Source organism: Carcharhinus amblyrhynchos, chromosome 17 (assembly GCF_965287045.1).
Source record: "Carcharhinus amblyrhynchos chromosome 17, sCarAmb.v2.hapA, whole genome shotgun sequence".
Taxonomy (NCBI): Eukaryota; Metazoa; Chordata; class Chondrichthyes; order Carcharhiniformes; family Carcharhinidae; genus Carcharhinus; species Carcharhinus amblyrhynchos.
The window spans coordinates 6,053,592-6,081,290 of NC_137340.1; the positions used below are offsets into that span (position 1 = coordinate 6,053,592).

Here is a 27,699-nt window from a genome sequence, read left to right on the forward strand (position 1 = left end):
ATATCCTCCCCTCTTTCTGCCCTATACCCTCCCCTCTTTCTGCCCTATACCTCCCCTCTTTCTGCCCTATACCCTCCCCTCTTTCTGCCCTATACCCTCCCCTCTTTCTGCCCTATACCCTCCCCTCTTTCTGCCCTATACCCTCCCCTCTTTCTGCCCTATACCCTTTCCTCTTTCTGCCCTATACCCTTTCCTCTTTCTGCCCTATACCCTTTCCTCTTTCTGCCCTATACCCTTTCCTCTTTCTGCCCTATACCCTTTCCTCTTTCTGCCCTATACCCTTTCCTCTTTCTGCCCTATACCCTTTCCTCTTTCTGCCCTATACCCTTTCCTCTTTCTGCCCTATACCCTTTCCTCTTTCTGCCCTATACCCTTTCCTCTTTCTGCCCTATACCCTTTCCTCTTTCTGCCCTATACCCTTTCCTCTTTCTGGCCCAATCCCTTCCCTCCTTGTTATTTGTATTCATTTACCATCCTTCTTGGTCACATGTGCCGCTTTCCACAATTTCAGTTTGCTTCTAACCTCTGAATTTTCCCACAACTTCCTGAAATTTGAAGTACTGTCTTTCTAAAGAGTGCATATTCATTCTGCACCTTTGCAATCTTTGTTTGCAAACCAACCCTTTGGAGATTTGCAGCTCCGAGTAACAATCTTTCTTCCACATCAGCTTAGCTCAGTCCTCAGATTCCAGATAATTGGTGCTCATCCTTTATCCTTTTCTATTTGGAGCGTAAACCTTATCATTATTACAATCACTACCCTGAGGTGTTCACCTACCTTTAACTCATTTATCTAACTGTGGTAAGTGTCCCTTTAAGGATCAATCTGCACAGCAAGAGTTGCATGACCTAGGGAACCATTCAGGGAGCAGGGTGGGGGCATCATCCTGGTAAATGTGGCACAGAGTGCTCTCGAGAGCTGACTGCAGCCATGAGGCTGCAAACCTCTGCATAGATTTAATGAGTAAATAAACGAGTTGTGTTTTCCCTACACTGCTGAATGAGTATCTTTACATTGACCCATAAGTAAATCTGCTTTTCTCTCTGTATGCATACAGATATTCTGTTGAGAAAGGAGCCCTTAACATTTTTCAGGAATTTCTTTAAGGCCTTACCTCCATTTATTTTCTTGCTATTCTAATTAATACGAGACAGTAAAATCTCCAAGAACAAGTTTTTCAATTTTTTTCTTACTTCTATTAACAATTTTTAAAATGCTATTCTTGACGCGAGCCTCATTGGTAAGACCAGCAATTGTTGCCCATCCCTAATTGCCCTGAAAAAAGCTGCCGTGAGATACTTCCTCGAACTGCTGCAGTCCATGATGTGTAGTTACATCCACAGTGCTCTTTTTCCCCCTGAAGTAATGTGATAAATCTGAGTGGCTTGCTACGCCAAATCACAGCCCACCCCATTGTGAGATCACATAGAATGAGAGAATTCCTGCAATGCAGAAGGAGGCCATTCAGCCCATCGAGTCTGCACCCACTTCCAAAACAGCATCTTCTCCAGGCATTTCCCATGGATAATCCACCTTATTGCACATCTTTGGACACTAAGGGACAATTTAATGGGCACATAAGATTGGAAATGGGCAGTTCATTTCCTTGCCTTTCCTAAAGTGAACCCGATGGGTTTTTATATCATTTTTAATGAGACTAGTACTTTAATTCCAGATTGTTCAATTGAATTTGAATTTCCACAGCTGTCGCAATGGGATTTGAACTCATGTCAGTTGAAAGTATTCGTCCAGGTCTCTATTATTCATCCAGGAACAATACCACTATACTATCACTCCCCTACATTTGTGATGTTATAAATTTGTTATTCCTGTAGATCTCCCTAACCTGTCCACAAATTTCCTCTTCCATTGTCCTTCCACTATTCAGGTATCTTTGCATATCACAGAGTTATTACAAAGCAGAAGGAAGCCATTCAGCCCATCTTATCTGCACTGGCTCTATAAATGAGCAACTCCCTTAACCCTTGCCTTCTCCCATAACCCCACTCATTCTTCCTTCTCAGATAATTCCCTTTTGAATGCTTTGCTTGAATCTGTCTCCACCATACTCTCAGGCAGTGTATTCCAGACCATAACCACTCACTGCGGGGAAATGTTTTCTCTCTTATCGCTTTTGCTCCTTTTGCCAATTAGTTTAAACCCATGCCTCTCATTCTCGATCCTTTCATGAGTAGGAACGGTATCTGACAGAAACCGTTCCTGTTCATCCAGACCCCCGCTTCACCATGATCTTGAACATCTCTATCAACCTCTCAGTCTTCTCTTCTCTAAGGAGAACAGTCCCAACTTGGATCATAGAATCCTTACAGTACAGAAGGAGGCCATTTGGTCCATCAAGTCTGCATCGACTCTCTGAAAGTGTGTCCAACCCAAGCCCACCCCCTAACCTACACAGGGGCAATTTAGCACGGCCAATCCACCTAACCTGCACATCTTTGGATTGTGGTAGGAAATCGGAGCACTGGGAGGAAACCCACACAGACACGGGGAGAATGTGCAAACTCCACACAGTTACCCAAGACTGGAATTGAACCCGGGTCCTTGCTGCTGTGAGGCAGCAATGCTAACCATTTTGCCACCATACCATCCAATCTATCTGCATAACTACAATTTCTCATCTCTGCAACCATTCTGTAGTACAGCCCTGAGGAGGTAAGAATCCATGTTTCTCTTTCATACCTAACCATTCCATCTGAACCTCTTGTTTACATCAGTCCCATGACTGTGCCACATATTCCCTCCTCGCCAACATTATCACTTTCCTCCTTATTACATGTGCTCTCTCTCCTACCCATATTATAACGTGTACTGTTTATTTCATTGCCATTTCCTGTCCAGCTTGTAGTAAGTTTCTGTAACGTGATTGCTCCTAAATCCCTCCATTCATTTTCCACCCTCTGACCATTGTGATCTGTGCATTCCATCTTTTATTCGTTCTTACTGAACAGGTTAGCAAGGCCATAAAAGCCGTGAAACGCTAGGATTAATTTCTACAGGGATAGAAAGTGGTTTTAAAGTTGTATTGACTCTTGGGGTTAGACCTCAGCACTGTGCTTAACTCTTATTTCTACATTACAAACACCACAGGGAGGAAACTGGAGCAAGTGCCAAGAAGATCTATAAAGATGAAATCAGAACTGACAAATTAGAATTGGCAGGAAACCTTGAATGGGATGGGGTGTTTTCTCCCAGACGGGAGCTGGCTGAAGGAGAGGGTCTGTAAACTTACGAAGTGGTCGATAGAGTAGACAGAGAGAGGATGGTTTCATTTGTTGCATGTCCAAAACTAAGGATTATAAACTTCATAGGTAATTTGGGAGTAACATCGTTACCCAGAGAATGGTTTGAAGATGGAATTTGCTCCCACAGGAAGTGGTTGAGGCAAATAGCATTGATATATTTAAAGGAAAGCTGAATAAATACATGAAAAAGGAGGGATGGAAGAATATGCCGAAAGGGAGAGATGAATTGGAGTGGAAGGAGGTTCTTGTGGAGCATTAATACGAGCATGGACCAGTTGGGCTGAATGGTCTGTTTCTGTAAATTTCCTGTGAGTCTACATAATAATTAAAAGTGGCACAATGGCACTGTGGTTAGCACTGCTGCCTCACAGAGCCAGGGAGCTGTGTTTGATTCCCAGTTTGGGTCACTGTCTGTGCAGAGCCCTGCACTTTCTCTCCATGTCTACATGAATTTTCTCAGGTGCTCTGATTTCCCCCCACAGTCCAAAAGATGTGCTAGTTAAGTGCACTGGCCATGTTAAATTCTCCCTCTGTGTACCCGAACAGGTGCCAGAGTGTGGCAACTAGGGGATTTTCACAGTCTCTTCATTGCAGTGTTAATATAAGACTACTTGTGACAATAATAAATAAACTTTAAACTTATTCCCTTGTTTCTTTTGTCCTAACTGACATATCATTCCTTTATCTCAGTCTTTGTCTCCCTTAGCAATGATTGATCTGATTTTATTCCTCTTTCCCATGTACCATCATAGCTGTTTATTTATCTTATCTATTTCTACCTATTCTACATGGTGTTTCCATTAATTTATTTTCCCAAACATTTCCTTTCTTCCAAGATGGATCATAAAATAGTTTTCGTGCGGAAGGAGGCCCTTCAGCCTATCGTATCTGTACTGGCTCTCCAAATGAACATCATGGTTTCGTGCCATTCCCCTGCCTTTTCCCTGTACATTGTTTGTATATGTCTTGATTGAACCTGCCCTCACCACACTTCCAGGGCAGTGCATTCTGGACCCGAACCACTTGCTGTGTGAGAATTTTCTCACATCACATTTGCTCCTTTTGCAAATCACCTTAAATCTGTACCTCTGATTCTTGATCCTTTTACAAGGGAGAATAGTTCCTCCCTTTATTTTCTATCCAGTCCTCCCCCTCATGATTTTGAACACCTGAATCAAATTCAGTAAGATCATGGCTGATCTGAAGTAGATCAGTTTCACTTTCCCGCTTTCTTCCCCATAACCCTTAATTCCCTTGTCTATCAGAAATCTATCTACCCGTAACTTAAATATATTCAGTGAGGTAGCCTCCACTACTTCAATGGGCAGAGATTCCCCAGAGAAATCGTCAATGCCTTGTGCAGAGACAAGACTCAGGAATGGTGCTCAGAATTATTACCTGAGTCCAGGAGAGGTGGAAAACACAGACAAAAAGGCAACCTGCTTCTGACTCCCATTTGGAGTATATGCCATCAGAACCAAATATTCTACCTAACTCCTCCCTGTCCTTGGTGAATAGAATTTGGGGCCTAGTTTAATTTTGTCTCTAGTTCTGTTTATTCATCGAAAAGACAAAATGTGTTTTATAAGTTAACTCTGACTCTTTTAATGGTAGTTTCTATTACTTTTTAAAAAAATTATCAATGTATTGCTTTGATATTGATTTTGTGTTTTTGCTCAGCAAGTTGTTTCTGTTTTTGTCAAACTTTTTGATCTGTTTAATGTGGTGCTAAACTGGATCTCTGGGAGTTGCAGTTATGTTTCTTGCTGAAGGAGAATGCAAGGTTCACAACTGCTGTTTGGAGGGTCGGCAAAAGGGGTTCTTTTTGCACCAGTAGAAAGGGGGAAGTGTTTGCTCAGCACATCTGGCAGCATCTGTGCAGAGAGAATCAGAGGTCAGTGACCCTTCATCAGAACATAAAAATTGTGGACCTTGTCTCTGTTTTTCTCTCCACAGATGCTGCCTGGCCCTGCTGAATATTTGCAGCGTTTTCTGTATACGTTTCAGATTTCCAGCATGCGTGCAGTACTTTTCTTTCCATTATATGTTCCGTGCTGGGCAATTATAAATGTGTTTAGTTTCAGTTTAAAATATTTATCATTTAAGATAAAGTGCAATTTTTCTGTTAATGAAGCCCATTTGTGCAGAGAGAAATATTCCATTATTGCAGCTGAATTAGTTGTGCTAATTGGCTGTTTTTCCATTTTTAAACCTGCAAGTGAAATCAGGATAGAATCATAGAATCACACTGTGCAGAAGAGGCCCTTTGGCCCATCGAGTCTGTACCAACACATGAGTAACACCTGACCTCCCACCTAATCCCATTTATCAACACTTAACCCATAGCCTCGAATGTTATCATAGAAACCCTACAGTACATAAGGAGACCATTCGGCCCATCGACTGTACCGGCCACAATCCCACCCAGGTTCTATTCCTGTAACCCCACACATTTATCCAGATAGTCCCCCTGACACAAGGGTCAATTTAACATGTCCAATCCACCTAACCCACACATCTTTGAATGTTATGATGTCCAGGCCCCTCATAATCTTGTACAGCTCGATCAGGCATGCAGCAATGGATTGTGACACTGTTAGTTTGAGATATTCTCACTTGTGCATGGGATTGTTGTTTGCAGTGCTTGTGAGGTCCAAGTCTTTTGGATGTTGCTGCCCAGATATTGCTCTGGGCCAGGTTCAAAGACATGGAGCTGCAGTTGTGAGTCATTGCCTGCAAGGCTGCAGTTGTTAAATGTATCATACTGCAACCTGAGTTTTTGATGGGCTTTATATATAGATGATGTGGAGATGTTGGACTGGGGTAAGCACAGTAAGAAGTCTCACTGCACTATGTTAAATTCCAACAGGTTTATTTGGTAGCACAAGCCACAAGCTTTTGGAGCACTGTTCCTTCTGTCGATATGCGCAATCTTCTTAGAGATCCTCTCCACTTGGAGCCGGTAGTTTGCAGCGTCAATGGTAGCCATGATGTGGAGATGCCGACATTGGACTAGGGTAGGCACGTTAAGAATTCTCACAATACCAGGTTAAAGTCCAACAGGTTTATTTAGTAGCGCAAGCCAGAAGGAGCAGTGCTGTGAAAGCTTGCGGCTTGTGCTACTAAATAAACCTGTTGGACTTAAATCTGGTGTGAGAATTCTTATTGTGCTTTATATATAGAGGCATAGAGTACAAACCCAAGTGGGAGATGAACCTATCTGCGATTAGTTAATAAGCTCTCCTAGCAGATATAAATGTGCAATTTACAATCCAACTGTTTGCAACCTGTTATTTTCAACACCCTTCAAGGACCGCGGGAGTAAACTCAGAGATTGCTACCATTGTCTTCAACCTTAATCACTTTGCCCCATTTTTTAATTCTTACTTCAATCCCATTGTCATTATGGTTTCCAATTCAGAGCATCTGAAGGACATGAAGGTTTTGTAGAGAGTTCAGGAGAGATTTATTAGAATGACTCCAGGGTTGAGCGATTACAGAGAAGCTGGGGGCTGTTTTCCTTAGAGCCCAAAAGGCTTAGGGGATTTGATGAAGGTGTATGAAATGATGAAGGGTTTAGATAGAATTCATAGGAACTGTTTCCAATGGCTGAAGGATTGACGGCCCAGGTTTAATTTCAGTTAAGTTGATTGACAAAAGAATCAGAGGCGAGACAAGGAAAAGCCTTTACACAAAGAATGGTTAGAATTTGGAATACACGCTTCCCCTGATATTGTGGGTGAATACAGATTTGAGTTCAAAAGATGATTGGATAAATACTTGGAGAAAAAAGAGTGGATGGTGATAGGAGTAGGGTGTATGTGGTAGGACTGAGTACATTTCTCTTTAAAAGAGCTGGCACAGGCTTGATGGATTGAATGGATTGCACTCCACTATTCTATTCTAGAGGACCAAAGTGCATCACAAAGCTGATTGGTGGAAGTAGAGATGAAAGTTAATGAGAAGAATGGGGTAGTGGGAAGTGAAGATACAGACATTAGAGCAATAGGGAAAGGAAATGAGAGATAATAATTGAGAAAGTCCACATTCCTCACTAAACAATGCAGATGCTGTTTGGAAATTTCAGTACTGTTCATGCCCAGTGAAGGCATATCCTATTTATAATTTTAAACATGGCACTGGGGACATAAGGAGTCTGAAAACAGCAGAAGTACCAGTGCCCATGATTTGCACCAGTTAGTTGATCCTGCCAGTGCCCTTGGCTGGAATTTTCCGACCTTGACTGAGGCTAAGTTTCTCCAGTCCCGCTGCAGTGAATGGAGTTCTGGCTGTGCACCAAATTCTCTTCTCTCGTGGGCAGGGATGGTGGACATACAAGATCAAAGAATCCCGGCTCTCATCTCCCCACAGGGCATTAGAGCGTCAACTTATTCTGATCATCCCCATTCCTTCTCACTTTCTCTAAGCTTCGGGAAGTCACAGCTCTTTCCTCTACCACAGCCAGCTCCCTACCTCTCAATGCGGTGATAACCCACTGAAATCCTTGCTTCAGAAACCGCCCCCCAGCTCCCTGATGTGTTGGATAGTCCCCAACTCCACCTCACCACTCCCATCTTGAATTCATGTCCTGAATTGGAGACCCTTCCCACAGATCTGTTTGTCCAGGTCACCATCTGCTACTTCCTGCTGTACTTTCACGTCATTGCTCCTGGCCGTTCTACTATAAATGAGCCTGTACAGAACAGGAGGATTGTTGTTTCTCCATGCTGGCTCTGTTTGTGCTCCTGTGGATCCAGGCGTCTCATTACACGTTCTTCCTGCTGCCTCCTGGATTCCACTCTGGCTTCTGACTTCATCAGCTGGAGATGCAGACAGTGTCACTCAAAGTGGAACAACCCTGGAATGCTAGTCGGACCCCAGACTGACTAGGAATAAATGCATCAAAGCGACGTTCAGGAAAACAGGGACCCAGCTCCATAGTGGTGGCCATAAGCATCCTGGTTGCTGATGCATCAGACATAAGAACATAAAAAATAGGAGCAGGAGTAGGCCATCCAGCCCTTCGAGCCTGCCCCGCCATTCAATAAGATCATGGCTGATCTGTCGTGGCTCAGTTCCACATTCCCGCCCTCTCCCCATAACCCTTAATCCCCTCGCTTATCAGAAACCCATCAACCCGCATCTTAAAAATATTTAGCAAGGCAGCCTCCACCACCTCAACGGGCAGAGAATTCCAGAGATTCACCACCCTTTGAGTGAAGAAGTTCCTCCTCAACTCTGTTCTAAACCGCCCCCCCCTTTATCTTGAGGCTGTGCCCCCTAGTCCTACTGTCCTTTCTGAGCGGGAAGAGCCTCTCCACCTCTATCCCATTCATCATCTTATACGTCTCAATGAGATCTCCCCTCATTCTTCTAAACTCTAACGAGTACAAGCCTAGTTTATTCAGCCTCTCCTCATAGCTCAACCCCCTCAACTCCGGTATCAGCCTAGTAAACCTCCTCTGCACTCCCTCCAAGGCCAAAATATCCTTGCGTAAGTACGGTGACCAAAACTGCACACACCACTCCAGCTGTGGCCTCACCAATGCCCTATACAGCTGCAGCAAGACCTCCCTACTTTTATATTCAATCCCCCTCGCTATGAAGGCCAGCATCCCATTCACCTTCCTGACCACCTGCTGCACCTGCAGGCTGGGTTTTTGCGACTCATGCACAAGGACCCCGAGGTCCCTCTGCACCGTCGCCTGCTGCAGTTTTTCGCCCCGTAAGTAATAGTCCTTCCTACCATTATTCCTGCCAAAGTGGACCACCTCGCACTTGCCAACATTAAATTCCATTTGCCATTTCCTGGCCCATTCGCCCAGCCTATCTAGATCCTTCTGCAGACTCTCCACACCCTCTGCGCAATTTGCCATTCCACCAATCTTGGTGTCATCAGCAAATTTCGACACCATACACTCGGTTCCCTCCTCCAGATCATCTATATAAATGGTAAATAGCTGAGGCCCCAGCACCGACCCCTGGGACACTCCACTAGTCACCAACCGCCAATCTGAATAGCACCCATTAACCCCCACTCTGTCTCCTATTTGACAACCAATCCTCTATCCACGCTAACACCCTACCCCCAACTCCATGCCCCCTTACCTTCTGCAATAACCTCTTGTAAGGTACCTTGTCAAACGCCTTCTGAAAATCAAGAAAGACCACATCCACCGGCTCTCCTCTATCCACCGCCCTAGACTCATCCTCATAGCCCTTTGATTATAAGAAATAGGAAGAGGACCATTCAGCCCTTCAAGCCTGCTCCCCCTTTTAATAAGGACATGGCTGATCTAATACTCACTAACTTCACTTTCCTACCTCCTCTTCATATCCCTTAATTCCCCAGCTGATTGACAGCCTATCAATCTCAGCCTTCAAGATGTTCAAGGCCTCCGCAGCTTCCTGAGGTAAAGAATTCCAAAGATTCGCCACTCTTTGAGAGAAGAAATTCTTCCTCAGATCAGTCTTAAATGAACACCCCCGTATTCTGCAACTGTGCCTTCTGGCCTTGCACTCTCCCATGAGTAGAAACACCAGCCCAACATTTACCCGGTATTACAAACTCCTCCCATTCAGCATCGCGTTCACCAGTAAGATTCTACAGTCTTCTACAAACCACCAAATCTGAGAAGGTTATGCAAAAATGTGGTTGAGTGGGGTATCCCTCAAGGATCTGCGCTGGGAGCTCAAGTCTGTACTGCATTTATTCATGGCTTAGGCAACCCAATAGAAAGCCATATATCCAAATTTACCAAAGACACAAAGTTTGGTGCTTTGGTAACTAATATCGATGGCAGTGTAGAATCTAAGACAAACTTATAATAGATTAAACAAAAGGCAAAAAAACCCAGTCTGCAGGTGCAGCAGGTGATCAAGGCAAATGGAATGTTGGCCTTTATAGTGAGGGGGATAGAATATAAAAGTAGGGAGGTCTTGCTGCAACTGTACAGGGTACTGGTGAGGTCGCAACTGGAGTACTGTGTGCAGTTTTGGTCTCCTTATTTGCGAAAGGATATGTTGGCCTTGGAGGGAGTACAGAGAAGATTCACCAGGTTGATACCAGAGATGAGGGGGTTAGCTTCTGAGGAGAGATTGAGTAGATTGGGCCTGGACTCGGAGTTTTAGAAGACTGATGGGTGATCTTATAGAGACATATAAGATAATGAAGAGGCTAGATAAGGTAGAGGTAGAGAGATTCTTTCCGCTTAGAAAGGAAACAAGAACTAGAGGACACAGCCTCAAAATAAGTGGTGGGGGGGAGGTGGAGGTTGCAGTTCAGAACAGAGTTGAGGAGGAACGTCTTCTCTCAGAGGGTGGTGAATCTCTGGAATTCTCTGCCCATTGAAGTGGTGGAGGCTACCTCGTTGAATATGTTTAAGTCACGGGTAGATAGATTTCTTACCAATAAGGGAATTAAGGGTTACGGGGAGCAGGCGGGTAAGTGGAACTGATCCACTTCAGATCAGCCATGATCTTATTGAATGGCGGGGCAGGCTTGAGGGGCTAGATGGCCTACTCCTGCTCCTATTTCTTATGTTCTTACGTCAAAACTGGAGCAGGCGCATTTCAATTCAGGTAAGTATAAGGTCATCCATTTTGGGCAGGAAAGGATAAATCAATTACTTAAATGGTGAAAAGCAATTACAGAGAGCCAAAGAGACTTAGGGCTCCATGTCCAAAGGTAACTAAAATGCTGCAGTCAAGTATCATAGAAATCCTACAGTGCAGGAGAAGGCCATTCGACTCATTCAACCTGTACATTGACAAATATCCCATCCACGCCTATCCCTGTAACCCCACACATTTACCCTGCTACTCCCCTGACACTAAGAGTCAGAGAAGACCAAGGAAATTTGGCCTGTCCACCATGACTCTTGCCGATTTTTACAGATGTACCATAGAAAGCATTCTTTCTGGTTGTATCACAGCTTTGTATGGACTCCTGTTCTGCGCAAAACCACAACAAACTACAAAAGGTCGTGAATGTAGCCCAAACCAGCCTTCCATGCATCAACTCGGTCTACACTTCCCGCTGCCTCAGAAAAGCAGCCAGCATAATTAGGGACGCCACGCACCCTGGACATTTTCTCTTCCACCTTCTTCCACTGGCAAAAAAGTACAAAAGCCTGAGGTCACGTACCAACAGATCCAAGAAAAGCTTCTTCCCTGCTGCTGTCAGACCTTTGAATGGAGTTGACCTTTGAATTAAGTTGATCTTTATCTACAGCCTAGCTATGACTGTAGCACTACATTCTGCACTCTCTCCTTCCCTTCTCTATGAATAGTATGCTTTGTCTATGTAACATGCAAAAAACAATGCTTTTTACTGCATTCTAGTACATGTGACAATAATAAATCAAATCAAATCAAATCAAAAATTTAGCACGGCCAATCAACCTAACCTAACCTGCACGTACTTGGAGTGCGGGAGGAAACCCACTTAGACACAGGGAGAATTGAACCCAAGTCCCTGGCACTATGAAGCAGCAGTGCTAACCACTGTGCCGCCCTAAAAGATAATTTGCAAAGAAGGCAAATGGAATGTTAGCATTTACAACTGAGGGCTAGAATATAAAGTGCGGAATAAAAAAAAAATGAAAGGTTGCTACAGCCTGATCAAAACTTTGGTTAGATCAGATCTAGCACAATTAAGAATTTTTAATCTGTGATTTATAAATTTGAGCCTGACTAGGATACAGGAAGATATAAAATCATGGCATTTACATGGGGGTCCAGGTAGAAATCAACCATGAGGAGCTGAATGGCAGAAGCAGCAATGACTTGCATTTTTATGATGTGGACTGGGTTAAACACAGTAAGAAGCCTCACAACACCAGGTTAAAGTCCAACAGGTTTATTTGGAATCATGAGCTTTTGGAGCACTGCTCCGGAGCGACTCACATGATGAAGGAGCAGCGCTCCAAAAGCTGGTGAGTCCAAATCAACCTGTTGCATTTATATAGCGCTTTAACCGTGGGAAAATCTTGTAAGATGCTTTGCAAGAAGGAAATCAGGCAGACAGTTGGCACTGTGGCCAAAACGGGCCATCTAACATGGCGTTTTGTAAAGCACTGTGGGACAATTGGGCAAGAACCTAAACCGACAGGCGGCAGTTTAAAGACAGAGATAAACAGACTGCAATCCTGATGAGTGAATAAACAGGATATGGGTCGATCTAGATAGGCTGGGCGAATGGGCCAGGAAATGACAAATGGAATTTAATGTTGGCAAGTGCGAGGTGGTCCACTTTGGTAGGAATAATGGTAGGAAGGATTATTACTTACGTGGCGAAAAACTGCAGCTGGTGACGGTGCAGAGGGACCTTGTGGTCTTTGTGCATGAGTCGCAAAAACCCAGCTTGCAGGTGCAGCAGGTGGTCAGGAAGGCGAATGGGATGCTGGCCTTCATAGCGAGGGGGATTGAATATAAAAGTAGGGGGGTCTTGCTGCGGCTGTATAGGGCATTGGTGAGGCCGCAGCTGGAGTACTGTGTGCAGTTTTGGGCGCCGTACTTACCCAAGGATATTTTGGCCTTGGAGGGAGTGCAGAGGAGGTTTACTAGGCTGATGCCAGAGTTGAGGGGGTTGAGCTATGAGGAGAGGCTGAATAAATTAGGCTTGTACTCGTTAGAGTTTAGAAGAATGAGGGGAGATCTCATTGAGACGTATAAGATGATGAATGGGATGGATAGGATAGAGGTGGAGAGACTCTTCCCGCTCAGAAAGGATAGTAGGACTAGGGGGCACAGCCTCAAGATAAAGGGGGGTGCGGTTTAGAACGGAGTTGAGGAGGAACTTCTTCACTCAAAGGGTGGTGAATCTCTGGAATTCTCTGCCCGTTGAAGTGGTGGAGGCTACCTCGCTAAATATTTTTAAGACGCGGGTTGATGGGTTTTTGATAAGAGAGGGGATTAAGGGTTATGGGGAGAGGGCGGGAATGTGGAACTGAGCCACGACAGATCAGCCATGATCTTATTGAATGGCGGGGCAGGCTCGAAGGGCTAGATGGCCTACTCCTGCTCCTATTTCTTATGTTCTTATTATCTCCAGGATGAAAGGGACATTATAGTCACACTGGCTTTTTTCATCTCCAGGATGAAAGAGTCTTTCTGGTCACACTGGTTTGTGTACCAGACATAAGGGCACCATGACCCCTTATTTAAGAGGGAGGTATGTGACCTATGTGCCTCCAGCACTTACAGACATGACCATTGGGGACACACCCAGATATCGGTGTGGTAGCACCTGAAAGGACTCTTATCGATCAGGGTGATCAAGTCTTGATCAATTGATTGGCAATGGCCAAAAAGGGGCGTGAAACCAAATGGGGTATAAAGGGTGCTGCACAACCAGGAATCTCTCTCTCTCTCTCTCTGACCCCACAAACGAGCTACAACAATGGAGAGCCACCACACCCGAGAAGGAAGGAAGGAAGACCAGAACCAGAGTGCCAGACCAGACCAAAGGACCAGACTATGCAGATGACTACCGAGACCGATGCACAGATAAAGGCCAATATCTGCTTGGGTACTTGCCAGTCACACAAAGTTAAGTCGAGTTCTCACATTGGACTTGAGCTTTAGTATTTTCCTGTAAAATAACCTATTGTTGGTTGGCTGGGTGATTATTGATTGTGTGGGTTTAAATAAATATTGGTTGAACTAACAAGACGTCTACTCGTAGTTATTTGTCCACCGTATAAGGGTTAAAACAGACTGTGCGGCAGGCAACAACACTGAACTAAAGAAGGAGACATTTTTGGACAGTGACGTTATGTTCGTTGACTGAAGTAGGATTTAAGAGAAGAGAAAGGGACATAGAAAGATCAGGCATGAGAGGAATCAAAACTGGCATGGCGATGGCGACATGGAAACACAGGTTCTGTAAGCATTTGAAGATTGGGGTAGATATGTAGATGAGTAAGAAGATGCTATCTGAGGAATCACAGGCAATGTCCTATTCTTGCCCAAAAAGGGGAATTACGCTGTTTTCCATGTGTTAAAAATAAGTGACAGCAAATATCAGGAGTCCTCCCTTAACCCACACCATTAAATAACACGTCAACTGAACATGTTAGTCATCTCATTGCTGGTTGTTTGATATCCTCAGCCCAGTCGCTGTGGGCGGAGCGTCTTGGACAAGACTGAGTGAAGGTTTTGTTATCTGGATACCCATGCGTCTGGGTGAACACGAGCCTCCAAACCCTCTTCTAGCACAGTTCCATCCACCTCTCCATCTGCGTCCGGGTCTGCTCACCCCCTCATTCCCTAAGAATTTCCAAAGGATTAGCCATTTTATTCCGTGCAGACAGTTTCCAGGTAGAGGTTACAATGTGCAGATGAAGATCTGGAAGAATCTCACAATCAAGATTAAATCGAAAGCTGGCCTTGAGAAAGAAACAGAAGTAGAGAAATTAGTCACAAAGAAAGTGACGGTGCAGTGAGATCATAATCTTCTGTCACTGGCTGTGGGAAGGGGACATTCCACCTTGCAGAGATTCTGCTCTGTGATACAGGAAGTTAGGCTGGAGCCTTTGAGCAGCTGGAGTGAGGTGCCACCCTCATTTTCATTTCACAACTAAAGTGAGAAGCCCACCCCAAAAACTGTCTGCCTTCTCCCACCCCCCGCCCAAATAGAATCACCAGAAAGTGTCAACCTGGCACACTTCCAACACTGAGACTCTGTTCACCCCATGTCATTTCTCCCCTTCCCCTAACCCTGAGAGGGAATCACCCTTTTCTATTCACTAATTCTGTATTCATCTCCCACCATCTATAATTGAATTCAGCCCTTGCAAGCAACTTGCATTTAAATAACACCTTAACAACAATGCATTTATAAAGCATCTTCAATGTAGTAAAATACCACATAGTGCTTCACAGGAATGTAATCAGACAGAATTTGACATGAGGTGATGTTGGATAGGTGACCAAGAGCGTGTATAAGTCGATTTTAAAGACTCTTGATGAAGGAGAGAGTGGTAGAGAGAGTTCTAGAGAGTTCCAGACCTTGATGGGAGAGTTCTAGAAAGTTCCAGAGCTGAAGTTCAGATGATTGAGGGCCTGGGTAGCTGTGTTTGGGTGAAGGGAGTGGAGGATGGACAGGTTGGAGGTTCTTGGAGGTCGGTAGGACTGAAGGGAGTATAAAGATAAGAAAGAAGTAACCATGAAGGGATTTACAAACAGTGATGATTATTTTAAAATCCCAGTATTGCCAAACTCGGAGCAATTGTCAGTCAGTGAGAAGAGGGGTGATGGGACACGGGCAGCAGAGTTTGAATGAGCTCAAGTTTACAGAGTAGGAAACAGCCCGGAAAGCATTGGAATCATTGTTGTAAATATACATATATATATACAGCAATATTAGTTACATATATACAGGCTAGTTTCTCAATGTGAAATCTATCTGTCACTATGACCCATTCACCCTCTTCAGCTTCCTCTATTTCCCCCATATTATTCCCAGTCTCTTATATTTTCCCTGCCTTCACCCTTCCATCGCCTGATCTCTCCTCCTTCCCTCTCTCTGTTCTCCTGATCTCTCTCCTCACTCTATCGCCTGATCTCTCTCTCTCTCCATCTCCTGATCTCTCTCCTCTCGCTCTCTATCACCTGATCTCTCTCTCTCTCTCTCTCTCCACCACCTGATCTCTCTTTATTTCCTCTCTCTCTCCACCACCTGATCTCACTTCTCTCTCTCTCTCCACCACCTGATCTCACTTCTCTCTCTCCACCACCTGATCTCACTTCTCTCTCTCTCTCTCCACCACCTGATCTCTCATCTCTCTCCCTCTCTCTCATCACCTGATCTCTCTCTCTCTCTCTCCATCGCCTGATCTCTCTTTATTTCCTCTCTCTCTCTCTCTCCACCGCCTGATCTGTCATCTCCTCTCTCTCTATTGCCTGATCTCCCTTTCTTCTTTTCTCTTGTTCCATCTCCTGATCGGTCTTTATTTCCTCTCTCTACGTCTTCTGATTTCTGTTTATTTTCTCCGTCTCTCCCTGTTGCCTGAACTTTCCTTCCATCTCCTGCCCCCACTATCTCTCTCTTTCTTTTTGCTCCTGTATCCTGATCCCACTCTCTCTCTTTATCCTTGCTCTCTCTCTGTTCCCTGTCTCCTCCTTCCTCTTCATTCCCATCACAATGGCTTTCTCCCCCCAGTTCCTGATAGCTCTCCTTTGCTCTCCCTCTTGCCTGATTCCTCCCTCTCTCGTTCTCTGTCTCCCTCCATTCCCTAATCTTTTTTCTTTCTACCCATCTCTGATCTCAATCTCAATGTCTATTTCCAGATCTTTCTCTCAATCCCTTTGTGCCCTCCACCTTTCTATTTCCTTTTGTGAGGAAACATCACATTGTAAAAATATTTGGACAGCAAGATCTCGGGGGATGCTGTTCATCTCCATTTTTTTTTATATAATCAGGGCCTGCGTCTAAAACTCTGAGCTGGGAGCATGAACAGAGAGAGCGATGGACTGCGATGTTTATAACTGACAACAGAGCCAGAGTCCAAGGTTCAGAGGCCACAGAAGTAACAAGCTGTGATTTTTGCGCAGTCAGGAGGTCAGTAACAGGAAACAGCTTTAAAATAAAACATCTAAGCTTATGAACCAAGAGTGCTATGAAGGAAATGTCTTTCTATCAAAACTCTTTCTGCCCACATCCCCTGTCTGTCCCCTGCTCTCCCTATCTCTCGGAATGTTTTCCACACAATGTGGGAATTGCTGACGGTGCCCACATTTGTGGCCCATTTCAGGGGCAGTTAGGAGTCATCCACATTGCTGTGGCTCTGGAGTCACATGTAGGCCAAAGCAGGGGAGATTTCTATCCTTAAAGGATAGAACACAGAACACTACAGCACAAACAGGCCCTTCAGCCCACAAGTTGCGCTGATCATATCCCTATTTTTGTGACCCAAATCGGTTTTTACAACAATTGTTTTGTGGTTAACCCATTATTGTAACAAAGAACAACACAGCACAGGAAACAAGCCCTTCGGCCCAACGAGCCCGCGCCGCCATTTTAACATTGTGAGTGCCCTCTTCTACCTATGACCTTTGTCTACGCCTACTGGACTTCACAATAAAGGAATTATAACCACATTGAGGGACGTCTAATTTAGGGACAATTTGTTAACACAAATCAGCCAAAGAGCATGTTTTTGGGGTGTGGGAGGTCACCAGTTTAACCACTTCCAGATTATTTAGTGAATTTAAATTCCTCTAGCTACTATGGTGGGATTTGAACCCTTGTCCCTAAGCTATTACGCTGGTGCTCTGGATTGCTACTCCAGCAACAATACCACTACTCCACCATCTCCCCAGCTGTTTACTTCTGTCCTGCTACTCTCTTGCTGTGCTCCCCCCAGTATTTCCCTCTGTATTCCCAGTCTCTCAATCTGCAACCTCCAACTAATTTCTCACTTTCTGTGAGTATCCCTCCGCCAATCCCACTGCCTTCAGTCTCCCTTTCTCTCTACCCCAATCTCCCTCACTTTCTGCGTCAATCACCCTCACTCTGCCTCAATCTCCCTTACCCTTTGCATCAATCTCCCTCTCTACCCCGATCTCCCTCAATCTCTCCGTGGAGAGCTTCTTGAAAATGAGTTCCCCTGGTAACAGGCAGTGTCCTACCCAGCTGGAATTCATCATCCGAGCCTTTTATAATGCAGGTCCAGGACTGGGCCTGCTGAACTGTAGTCTCATGTAGGAGCCAGTGTGTGTACACCATGGTAGTTATTTTGCATTCCGTAAGTAAAGAGTTCCTTTCCAGTCGGTCTTCCTGAGTCATTACACTACCTTAATCTCCATCACTCGCTACCTCAATCTCTTCTCTCTGCCACAGTACTGTGGTGGTTTGCTATTGCCCCCCACAATGTGGCTGATCAGGAAACTCTCCCCCTCTTACCACCAGGCGTATTGGATAATCCATCTGTTTGGCTACATTATGCACAGGCTTTCCACAAGCACCAACTTGAACTGGAAGCCAGATGACCCACTCCAGAGGTAAGGACACCACCACTGTTCTACAAGATTTCTGATAGATAAGGGAATTAAGGGTTATGGGGAGAAAGTGGGAAAGTGGAACTGATCCACTTCAGATCAGCCATGATCTTATTGAATGGTGGGGCAGGCTCAAAGGGCTAGATGGCCTACTCCTGCTCCTATTTCTTATGTTCTCTTTGCTTTAGCTATTCTATCAAAACCCTTAATCCTATTTTTCACCTCGTTAAGATCACTCATCTAAACTCAAAGGAGGCAAGCCAATTTATACAAACTCACCTCATAATGAACTCTTCATTCAGGTGAATTAGCACGGCATGCTATCCAGGGTCAGTGTATCCTTCCTGACCAGAACTGAACACCAAACATCTAACATTGCATTACCGGTTACACTCATAAGCTGAAATTCTCTGGCTGTTTCTGCTGGCAGATCTTCCAGTGTGGCTCATGTTTTCACAAAGCAGGGAATTTCTACTAAGTTAGAATTTCATCATGTCTCACAGTGACAATCAGAAAGAGTGGGAAAGGGAGCGCAGGCCCTCAGTAACTGGGCCTAGGTTGCTATGCAGCTTCTAATTGATCAGCCCAGTACCTTCATGGGTCACAAAAGCTTCCTCTTCCAGTCCAAAGATGTGCGGGTTAGGTTGATTGGCCATGCTAAAATTGCCCTTAGTACCCTGAGATGCGAAAGTTAGAGGGATTAGTGGATAAATATGTAGGGGTGTGGGGGTAGGGCCTGGTTGAGATTGTGGTTGGTGCAGACTAGATGGGCCAAATGGCCTCTTTCTGTACTGTAGGATTTTTATTACTTCTTCTATGATTTCTTCATTAAAGTGCGATTAGTGATCACCAGACGCTCATCACGGTTATCTCCATCCACTTTCCTGGCAGCTGTCAGGACACATTTATTTCGTACTAATCCTTCATCTACCAACCTTGAACCCTGCAATGTGACAGACACTGAATCTTGGGGTTAAAGCTACTGGTTCCACTCTTAGTTCATGAGTTTATTTGCTGGGCATGGGAGCGGGTAATAGATGTTTCCTACTCAGACTGGAAGATTTGTAGATCCCCTGTTGCATTATTGGAGGGAGTTGAATGATGTGTTATTTTGATGTGTTACTCACCTGACGAAGGGGAAAACCCCGAAAGCTAGTGGGTTTACTGTCAAATAAACCTGTTGGACTTTAACCTGGTGTTGTGACACTTCTTACTGTGTTTACCCAGTCCAACACCGGCATCTCCACATCATTATTTTACAAGGACAGAGCTGTTATGTTCTATGATAGATTATTCTGCAACTAAGGTGAAATCCTCTATCTAAGATGCTACTTAGGACAGAGGTGAGGAGAAATTGATTCACACAGAGGGTTGTGAATCTTTGGAATTCCCTACTCCAGAGAACTCAGTCATTGAGAAGGTTTAAAGCAGAGATTAATAGATTGCTGACTACAATAATATACAGGGTTATGGGGATCGTGGGTGCTAAAGGTCAGGATTGCCTTGAATGGCAGATTAGGCTTGATGGGCTGAAGGGCCTACTCCTGTTCCTATGTTCGTTCAGGTCACAAAGTCAAGTTAAAGAAACATCAGAATTAAACTGCTGTTCAAAATTATGATTGTTTCAGGGAGGCATGAGGCACTGGGGGGGAAGAAAAGCAATTTGGTGCATTAGTAATTAGCACAGAGGGAGCTGGAGTGAAAGGATAGGAGTGAGATGGGGCAGAGAGCATTGAAGCAGTGAGTATTGTTAGAGAGCAGTGACGGAAGACAATATTGTTCATCAGGTGGAGGGTATTAGGTAGTGAGAGTTTAGGTGAATGGTCTGTATAGTATTCTTGGTCATGGTGCGCTAACGTGGAATAGTTAGTCTGTTGAAGTAAGGAAAACATTAACTTCATTGAAATCTCTCGTAATGCAGGCTACATCTTAGCACAATGTTGTATAATACAGAGCAAGATCATGACATGTTGTGTCACTTCCTGGGATGATGTATTCTGTGCCTCAATAACATATTACAATTGGAATTTGCCCTTAATATGACATTTCCCTACTCTTTCTGTTATATATTTCACGGAGAGATGGTAGTGCAGTGGTATTGTCACTGAACTAGTAATTCAGAGACCAAGGACAAGGTTCGATTCTCACCATGGCAGATGGTGGAATTTAATTTCAAAAGAATACCTGGAATTAAAATTATATACATTGTCGATTATCATAAAAAACCATCTGGTTCACTAATGTCCTTTAGGGAAAGAAATCTGCCATCCTTGCCTGGTCTGGCTTACATGTGACTTCAGACCCAGAGTAATGTGGTTGATTCTTAAATGCCCTCTGAAATGGCCTAGCAACCCACTCAGCAAGAAAACAAAGAGGAATGAAACTGGATGCACTGTGGCAATACTTATTGCAGTGTTTCAAGAAGGCAGCTCTGAAGCCTAGCTGTGTGAGGCACACATCCCGAAAATGGATTTTAAAAAACTACATCTCCCCCAAGTCTCAGACTTTGATTTCTTCTTTATAGGGTCAACCAGTATGGCGGTTTGTCTGCTCAGTTGCACTGCCTTTGTTAAGGTTAATTATCCATTTACAGTCAGGCAATTCTTCATCCGAGACTCTAACTCAATTCCGTTCCCGATTAGTTCATCAGTTAAGCTATTTGTAATTCTCTGCAAATCTTTACAAATTGTTGATGAGTTGACCATCCTTTCCCCTTATCGTTGGGAACGCTTGTTCAATTTACCCACCCAACAATGGTATTCCTTCGCAAATCGAAGTAAGATGAAACTCCGATAAATCGAAACCCCGGAAGGCAAAGTCCCGGAAGGTTACAGGAAACTTACATTCTTATTGGAATGGAGTTGTTTCTAACTGTATTAAGGAAGGCATACTTGTTATTATGTTATGTTAGTTTGTGCTGTTGTATTAAGGATGACATGTTCACTGTTGACGTTGTTATATTGATTTGATGTTTTGTGAAATTATAATGTATTTTGCTTTATAATGCATTCGGATGAATTGTTTTAAATAAAAAAACTGACGATTGCTAACAAAAAACAAGGCCCATAAGGTTGACTCCTTAGGACCTCCCGGATTGAGGTCAGAATTGCCTGCCCCAATCAGGAGCCTCACCTGTATAGAAGTGGGAATGTCGGGTCTCCTGACTCTCCAGATTCTGGCTGTGTACCTGAAGTATTCTAGGAGTGGGATACAGTTTATAAGCAAAGGGAATCTGGTGAAGGGACACCGGCCTCTGAAGAGTTATTTCTAAAAGGTTGGAGCATGAATGTAAAATTTGAGTGGTGTCCTTGCCAGCAGATGTTGTTTTGAATGAAGTCATTTGGGGACATGTAAGAGGCTGAGAATAAGATGACTGGATTGGTCTCAACTAAAACTTCCTTTAAAGCACACATGTTTCTAACCTTCCTGTTGGGTCATGTTATGCGGCGTGGAGTTAAAAAGGCAATTATTACCGCTTCTACATACAACAGAGCATCGCCCTCTTAAATACTGATGCAACTCCAGTTCTCTGGTGGGGTCATTGACCAAGCCAAGGACTGGAGTCCAATGAAAGCTATCTGAGATTTTCCACTTTCACTCCTTCATCATTCCATGTATGGATATTCTTTTTGTTCAGATTGGCTACGAGCCACTTCAGCCTCATTAATTGAAACAACATTGTCAACATATTCTTTTGTCAAGAGTTTAAAAAAGACATTGCTCCGCACATGAATTTCCTCCCTTCACAGTTGTGCTGTTGAGTGCCTGGAATGCAAAATGTTTGAACATTTGCACGTCCAGATGAAACATGGTTGTTAAAAGAATCAATCTCTCCATTTGCGTGATCCTGGTGCAGAGTGTGCCCAGGATTAAGGGAATTAAGGGTTATGGGGAGTGGGTGGGTAAGTGGAACTGAACCACTATCAGATCAGCCATGATCTTATTGAATGGCGGAGCAGGCTCAAGGGGGCTAGCTGGCCTACTCCTGCTCCTATTTCTTATCTTCTTAGGATGCCCGCAGTGCTGGATGTGTACCCGGTTTGCACAGCTATTCATTGGAAAGTGTAGGGAGGCTATGTAGTGGACAGCTGCTCAGGTCAATATACTGACAAGCTTTCCCCATGGCTTTCTACAAATTTACATTATTATTAACCATGACATTTTTACAGTACATTTTGTGAATCCGGTCACAATAGTGTTTTGAGGACCAAACATAATTCACTCCTATCATCCCCATGACTACCCTCGAAAATGGCCCAAAAGTAATGGGCGTGTACGCACCTTTTTTAATCGATTTACAGGATGTGGACATTGTCGGCAGGGCCCATCTATATTGCCCGTTCCTAGTGGCTCTTGAGAAGGTAGTGATGAGCTGCTTTCTTGAGCCACAGCAGTCCAAGTGCTGTTAGGGAGGAAGAAATGGTACAATATAGAACATAGAAAACTACAGCACAAACAGGCCCTTCGGCCCACAAGTTGCGCTGATCATACCCATACCTACCAGGCCTATCTATAACTCTTAATCCCATTAAATCCCTTGTACTCATCCAGAAGTCTCTTAAAAGACCCCAACGAGTTCGCCTTCACCACCACCGACGGCAGCCGATTCCACTCACTCACCACCCTCAGAGTGAAAAACTTACCCCTGACATCTCCTCTGTACCTACTCCCCAGCACCTTAAACCTGTGTCCTCTCGTAGCAACCATTTCAGCCCTGGGAAATAGCCTCCGAGAATCCACCCTATCTATACCTCTCAACATCTTATACACCTCTATCAGGTCGCCTCTCAACCTTCGTCTCGCCAGGGAGAAAAGAGCGAGCTCCCTCAACCTATCCTCATAAGGCATGCCTCCCAATCCAGGCAACATCCTTGTAAATCTCCTCTGCACCATCTCAATAGCTTCCACATCCTCTTGTAGTGAGGCGACCAGAACTGCGCACAGTACTCCAAGTGGGGTCTGACAAGGGTCTTATAAAGTTGTTCAATATGTTCAAGTCAGGATGGTAAGTGACTTAGAGGGAACATCCAGGTGGTAGTGTTCCTAGATATCCGCTGCCCTTGTCCTTCTAGATGGTTGTAGTAAAGTTGCAGATCAGTCATGGCTTAACAATGAATGATTTGTCATTAATATCATATATGTAGAAGAAAAGGGTTTGACAGAATTACATCACACATCTACTCCCTTCTCCTCCCTGGCTTCAACTGGAATCCTTCCCCACCCTAGGATGTGTGCCCTTGCTTCTGATTGGCCCGGCTTCCCCTGCAGCCTCTCCATAGGGTCTGACCCAATCATGTGAGCCTCAGGGGATCACCCCCTTAAAGGGTACATGTGGTATATGTTAGGAAGGTATTGCCTAAGGGCGGCATGGTAGTACAGTGGTTAGCACTGCTGCTTCACAGCTCCAGGGACCTGGGTTCGATCCCTGGCTCGGGTCACTGTCTGTGTGGAGTTTGCACATTCTCCTCGTGTCTGCGTGGGTTTCTCCCGGGTGCCCCAGTTTCTTCCCAAGGATGTGTGGGTTAGGTGGATTGGCCATGCTTAAATTGCCCCTTAATGTCCTGGGATGTGTAGGTTAGAGGGATTAGTGGGTATAATATGTAGGGATGTAGGGGTAGTGCCTGGGTGGGATTGTGGTCGGTGCAGACTCGATAGGCCGAAGGGCCTCTTTCTGCACTGTAGCGTTCTATGTTCCAAGGAGACTTGATGCATTTCTGCAGTGTATCTTGTAGATGGTACACACTGCTGCCACTGTGTACCAGTGGTGGAGGGAGCCAATGTTTGTGGAAGGGGTATCAATCAAACAGGCTGCTTTGTCCTGGGTGGTATTGAGCTTCTTGAGTGTCGTTGGAGCTGCACTCACCCAGGCAAGGGGAGATTATTTCCATCACACTCCTGACTTGTGCCTTGTAGATGGTGAATATGTAAACAGATTTACACAGCTATTTATTAGAAACCAATGGTAGGTCTCTCAGGAATAGTGAAAAGCTTGAAATGTCAAATGTGAAGTTAGCAACATAAAGACAGCGGAATATCTTCAGCTAGTTCAATAATTGGAAGCCTCTGAGCATTTCAGCTATCTTAGATTTTTACACTGCAGCTTTGTTCTTAAATATTTTGTATTTAGAATCATAATGTTAAGATTGTTTGGAAGGATTATTAACCCGTACACTGCACTTTCCCTCAAGGCTCACAGTGCCAAGCATGTGTAAGAGTGTGGCATAATTAAAGAATCGACACAGGGTGTTTTGAGAATAATGTATCGAGGGCTGTGTTTGTAACTAATGAAATAGCAACTGAAGAGTAGAGGAAGGTTATTTTGCTTACAGCCTGTGACCCACAGACTCACAGCTTAATGTGAGCCTTAACATCACCAGATGCAAAATTGGGAATTTTCCCATCCCATCAGCCACAGGAGTTGCTGCGGGCGAGACACAGATTATGCAAATGTCAGTTGACCTCAGGGTGGGAGCAGCTGGAAATTCCCACCCAAAGTCTTTGTGGAGTTGGTCAGAAAAGATTTGAACACCCCCCATCTCTGAATCATTCATGACAGCTCAGTGACTATCACTGTTTGGGCCAGTATCTGCGGGAGTTTGCACATTCTCCCCGTGATTGCGTGGGTTTTCTCCGGGTGCTTCGGTTTCATCCCACATCCCAAAAACGTGCTCTTAGGCTGATTGGTGTTAACAAATTGTCCCTAAATTAGTCTTCCCTCAATCTTCCCCAATAGGTGTAGACAAAGGTCATGGGTAGAGGAGGGCGCTCATAATGTTAAAATGGCGGCACGGGCTCATTGGGCCGAAGGGCCTGTTTCCCGTGCTGTGTTGTTCTTTGTTTTTTGTTCTTTGTATTCTGCTGAGATACAAATTTCATTCAGCGAGCCAGGGGAGACCATCTCGTGGCTAGGCTTAGGGAACTGGTTGAACACTGCGAGTTCAGCCCAGCTTCAAGAGAAATGTTAAGGGACTGGATGATCTGTGGTATCCACAGCATAATCATCCAAAAGAAATGACTAATTGATCTCTTTTGGAAAAGCAGTGGAGCTGGTCTAGGTGACTGAATGCACAGAGCAGGGCGTAAACGAGTTGCAAAGTGTGTTGAGTGAGGTAAATCCTTTATGTTGGGAAATGAGTGTTGTGAAGAACATCCAGGGTGCAGCAGAGCCCGAGTGTGACAGTGAGGACTGAATTGTGTTTTCGATGTGGGGGAGAACATTCCTGAGAAGTTTGCCAATGCAGGACTTATGTGTGTCAACTTATTTGTTACAGGAACTGCAGGCCTCCCATCCAGGACAAAGTACAATGATGAGCCAGCCAGGAATTATGTCTGGTGGTCGGGTCACTGTTAAGGAAATAGAAAAGATGGTTAGTTAATGCTCCAGTGGTGAAGATCAACAGACTTTGACCAGGTCATGCCAGTGGTGGCAATCACAGGTAGGACTACATATTGCTGGACTGTTTATGTTTCTTGTGTTAGTGCGTTAGTTCCGGAGGTTGTTGTGTTGGATGAAAGCGCATCATTCACAGCCGAACAATTCCAAAAGTTTCTCAAATCAAACAACATTCACCATGTGTGGTTGGCACCTTACCACCTTCAAAAGGGCTGGCAGAGCGGGCAGTACGAACATTCAAGTCATCAATGAAGAAACAAATAAATAGACCTCTTCGTCCTATCATTGAGTTTGTAGTGCCAGTTTTTTATTGTCTTATAACACCATGCCAAACATGGCCACAGAGGTCATGCCAGCTGAGTTACTGATTGGACACCATTTTAGAATACAATGGGACATGATAGTCCCAAATATGGAAAGACAAGCCTCTCGGAAGAAAAATCATGATTCTAGGGGGAAAGACAGAGTGTTCCAAGTTAAGGATTCGGTCAAGGTCAGGAACTTGGCAGCAGGACCGGCATGGGTGACTGGTAAGATTGTGGGGAGAACAGGCCCGGTCTCCATTCATGGACGTACAAGGCTGTCATCTGAAGAAACATGTGGACATGGAGGAGGAGAGCAGTGACAGACAAAGAGGATCAACATGTGACCCCTATTTCAAAGATGCCAGGTTTAGTTATGGGATCCCAGTTGGAAAGGAGGAATCGATGGTTACGGTGAGGAATCAGCAGCTACTGAAGAGCAGCAAGGATCGAAACTGAACCAATCAGGAGGCGGGCATGTAGATGGGTCGAGGAAGGTCCCAGAGTTGGAGATCGGGAGGAGAGTTGGTCAGTCGCGTAGTTAATTCAATCTGACCTTTTCTAGAGATAATTATTTACTGTTGGCAATAAAGTCTTTGTTTATTCAAGCCTTATTGAGTCGCCTCGATCTATTACAATCACATCCTATCGAATGCCTCTTCGCATCATCATCAATATTTTTATAGTTGATAAACAAAAAAAAACAAGAGAAAGTGCTCAGCAGGCCTGGCAGCGTCTCCGGGGAGAGAAAAGAGCTGATGTTTTGAGTCCAGATGACCCTTTGTCAAAGCTAAAAGGCATCGAAAATGGGAGATATTTATACTGCAGAGTGAGGGAATGAAAGGTGTGTCATAGCCACAAAAACCACTAATGGCAGTCCAGAGAGAGAATAAAGGTGTGGATGGCCAAACGGCCGAGAAGCTGAAATTAGAGGGTAAACTGTGACAGATACGGGGGAGGGGGGTTGGATGGGAGAGAGGTAAAATTTAAAAAGGGAGGAAGGGGAAGCAACGAGAGACAAAAGGGGGGATAAAGTAGGGTGAAAAGGTTGGGGGGGGCGGAAAAGAATGAAGAAAGACAATTAAGAAATAGAAGGTAGAGAACAGTAAAAACTAAAATAAAATGAAAACAAAGTGGGGTACTGCTAATCATGTGAAGCTGTTGAATTCAGTGTTGAGACTGGAAGGCTGTAATGTGCCAGGAGATGAGGTGCTGTTCCTCCAGTTTGGGTTGAACATTGCAGCAGGTCAAGGACAGACATGTGGGTACGGGAGCAGGATCCTGTGTTAAAAAAGCAAGCAACCGGAAGGTCAGGGTCCTGATTGCGCACAGACCGAAGGTGCTCAGCAAAGCGGTCACTCAATCTACGCTTGGTCTCTCCGGTGTGGAGGAGACCACATTGGGAGCAGTGAATGCAATAGACCAAATTGATAGAGGTGCAAGTGAAACGCTGCTTAACCTGGAATGAGTGTTTTGGACCTTGAATGATGAGCATGGAAGAGATAAGGGGCAGGTGTTACACCCTCTGCGATTTTATGGGAAGGTGCCATGAGTGATGGGAGAGGTGTTGGGTTTAGTGGAGGAGTGGACTAGGTTATCCCGAAGGGAATGTCTCTGCGGAATGCTGACAGAGGGAGTGAAGGAAAGATATATTTGGTGGTGGCATCACGCTGGAGTTGGCGAAAACGGTGGAGGATTATGCTTTGCATGCGGAGGCTGGTGGGGTGAAATGTGAGA

The 27,699-nt window shown here is 44.6% G+C and overlaps 1 long non-coding RNA gene across 1 annotated transcript in view; it reads left to right on the forward strand.

Moving 5' to 3' along the window:
- LOC145354167 (uncharacterized) overlaps nt 1-26,542 on the forward strand; it is an 80,037-nt gene extending 53,495 nt beyond the window's left edge. The window contains exon 3 of the long non-coding RNA XR_013888821.1: nt 25,539-26,542. This is a non-coding gene — a long non-coding RNA (uncharacterized LOC145354167). The remainder of the gene's footprint in view (nt 1-25,538) is intronic.
- The last annotated feature ends 1,157 nt before the right edge of the window (nt 26,543-27,699 follow it).